This window comes from Penaeus chinensis, chromosome 4 (assembly GCF_019202785.1).
Source record: "Penaeus chinensis breed Huanghai No. 1 chromosome 4, ASM1920278v2, whole genome shotgun sequence".
Taxonomy (NCBI): domain Eukaryota; kingdom Metazoa; phylum Arthropoda; class Malacostraca; order Decapoda; family Penaeidae; genus Penaeus; species Penaeus chinensis.
Window position 1 is genome coordinate 26,887,172 of NC_061822.1, and position 3,498 is coordinate 26,890,669.

A 3,498-nucleotide genomic window follows, 5' to 3' on the forward strand; every position below is an offset into this window, starting at 1 on the left:
AGTTTAATAATGTCCGATCATAATACTACTCCTGTGTTCCTGTCCTTTTCTTTCTTTCTCTTGCTCTCTCTCTTCTTCTTCTTGAAGAGTAAACACAAAATTACCTTTGTTTATTCCGCTGGGTCTCATTCCTGCTGGTGGATTGCACCGGACAAACCATAATGTACGAGCTTCTCTCATTTCAATTTGTTCCATTGGTATTTCAACAATAGTATGTTTTGGGTGCGGCTCGTCTATTTCTTGCAGGGTGATTTATCCATAGCATTACTTCCTCCTCTATGTGATATTCCTTCATATCAGCAGGGTTGTCTCATAACCTAGCTCTTGGATGTTCAAAACCTTATTGCAGTTTACTCCCAATACGAAGTGTATATTTCATAAGACGTGCCTTAATTTCCATTCATATATGTCTCTCAGCTATCTAACATTTACATAAAGGTCTCTCCTTTATTATTTTAGTTTTTATTTGCTACATCTGTCTTTTTTACTGTATACCAATTCTTCGTCTTCGTCTTTAATGGTTGACACGTTCGATATTGTATTTCTACGCTTGCCGACTTTTCCTTGAAGCTCTCGCGCTCGCATATCTATCAACGGAGATACCTTGTTCATTTCTACTCCATTTTACACGTTTCTCAAGTAGGATTCCTTAGCCACTAAATTGTTAGGCTTATTTCGGCCTCTTACGGGACTGCTAGTTTGTATCTCCCACGTACCTATTGTGTCCCCCGGGGTTTTCGGAGTTTCCTAACAATGTTCAGGCAGGTATACGGGTAGACATAAGCCGGTATAGCATGATAAAGTCTACAGCAAGCGTACGTAGCCCTCTGTCACGGTTGGGTAGGCGCTCCATAGCTCAAGTGTATGCGCGTAAGTTTTGTTTGTGTGTGTGTGTGTGTGTGTGTGTGTGTGTGTGTGTGTGTGTGTGTGTGTGTGTGTGTGTGTGTGTGTGTGTGTGTGTTATAACATATGCGTTTGTATGTGCAGCTACCTCACATTCCATGTAAAGTGTCTACTCATCCGTAATTCGAAAATACGTATATATGAAAAATTGTGGTAATTTAGCCACCACTGCATCATGTTATAAGAAAGGGAGGATTTATATAATAAATTCACCATGAAACGACTACATCCTACATATTTATTTTGTCTGACTATTACATGTTTAGCAGGCTTACTATGTTCCAGTGGGCAAAAGAGATCAAAACACTGATTAATCAACGAGCACAAGAATATTAACTGTATACTGAAAATAAAAGCTTTATTTATTTATTTATTTTATTTTATTGTTATTTTTATCCACGAACTAATGTCATTTGAGAGAGAGGGGGGGGGGAGGGGAAGGGAGGGAGGGAGGGAGGGAGGGAGGGAGAGAGAGAGAGAGAGAGAGAGAGAGAGAGAGAGAGAGAGAGAGAGAGAGAGAGAGAGAGAGAGAGAGAGAGAGAAAGAGAAAGAGAGAACGAACGAACGAGAGAGAGAGAAAGAGAAAGAGAAATACAGAAAAATACACACAAACAAACAGAAAAAGAAAAAGAGGAAATATAAAAAAAAGACAAACTTATTCGGAGATAGCTCCTTGTTATACCCCCTCCCCACCAGCACTCTATAAGCATAATTATACTTTACGTCGAGCATAAAATAAGCCAGAACCCTCGCCATCAGCTCGCTGGTCCACAAATTCCATCCCGAGACGTCTGTAGGCCGTTCTTAGTCTTAATTCTTAGACTCTGTTGATGCAAACGAAGACGCTGTTGGGCCCGATAAACAATGCCTCGCTGGTGGTCGTGGCGTAAAGACGGAAGGGAAAGAGGGATATATATATATATATATATATATATATATAGAGAGAGAGAGAGAGAGAGAGAGAGAGAGAGAGAGAGAGAGAGAGAGAGAGAGAGAGAGAGAGAGAGAGAGATGGATGGAGGAGGGAGGGGGGGAGATAGAAAGAGAGAAAGAGAGAGAGAGAGAGACAGACAGACAGCTAGAGAGACAGACAGACAGACAGAGAGACAGACAGACAGACAGACAGACAGACAGACAGAGACAGAAAGAGAGAGAGAGACAGAGGCAGAGACAGAGACAGAGACAGAGACAGAGAGAGCGAGCGAGCGAGAGAGAGACAGACAGACAGACAGAGACAGAAAGAGAGAGAGAGACAGAGACAGAGACAGAGACAGAGACAGAGACAGAGAGAGCGAGCGAGCGAGAGAGAGAGAGAGAGAGAGAGAAAGAGAGAGAGAGACGAATGGATGGATGGATGGAGGGAAGGAGGGAGGGAGAGAGAGAAAAAAAGAAAGTGTAGTGGCACGACGCCCCACCACTGTGCCGTGCCATGTTTTCGGACCCCTGTGCCCCGCAGGATGATGCCACCACGCGAACGAGCGAACCAGTAAACGAGCATACTAGCAAACGACCGTCTTAGTCTGTCTTCAAGACGTTCGGGTGAACTTGCCTTAACCTTGGCGGTGCTTTGAGAAAGACAGAGGGACGTAGGCTCCTGGAGGGGCCGGATGCCGTACCTTCGGCGCAGGTTATGTACCGCTGACCCGTATGTGCTCGCAACCCGACCTCCGCATTCCGGTACTCCGTCACACCAAGAGTTAGCTTAAGTGAAGTTTTCGCTGTGCTGTGTTTAATGTTACGTTGTTACTTTGTCTCGTGTTTTATGTTGTTACTTTGTTACGTGTCTTACATTTTTTTGTATTGTTCGTTTGTAAAATAAATGTAATAGTTCGATGGTTGGATTTATCTAACTCCCCCGTACTAACAAAGCCTTCGGAGAACACAACACCAAACTCCTTATTTATTCGAGACATTAAAAGTCTCGTGGTGGCATCGGGAACTAATGGTCAATATTCAGTTGAAAATAAAGTAATTTAAGCCTTAAAGCATTGCTACTGAGTGTTGGGAACCACTACAAGAGAGAGAGAGAGAGAGAGAGAGAGAGAGACAGAGACAGAGACAGAGACAGAGACAGAGACAGAGACAGAGACAGAGACAGAGACAGAGAGAGAGAGAGAGAGAGAGAGAGAGAGAGAGAGAGAGAGAGAGATGAAGGAGGGGGGGGGGGGATCCTGGATTAGTTGTGAGGTTTAAAGCACTTAAAAAAAAAAACAGACATACACGCAGATACAGGAAAATAAGTATATCCACATACAGACAAATACACACACTCGCTTGTGCCCGCTATAAATATATCTACATATGTATGTATATAATATGTTTTGCTGTTTTAGTGTGAGTGATAATAAATTATAATAGGCATTGCAATGTAAATTACTGCGTGCAATATAATACGATGATAATATATATTAACATATTAATAGCATAATAACATAGTGATCCGTCTCTTCCATTGTTAGTAGTAACTATATTGTAAAAAGAAAAAGCAACAGTAGTCGAATTCTTAATCATGGTAATATTAGCAGTCACAGAAGTATCATTAAGAATAATAAACTGAATTAACCACAGGGTCCTCACTACACATAGGGGAAGATA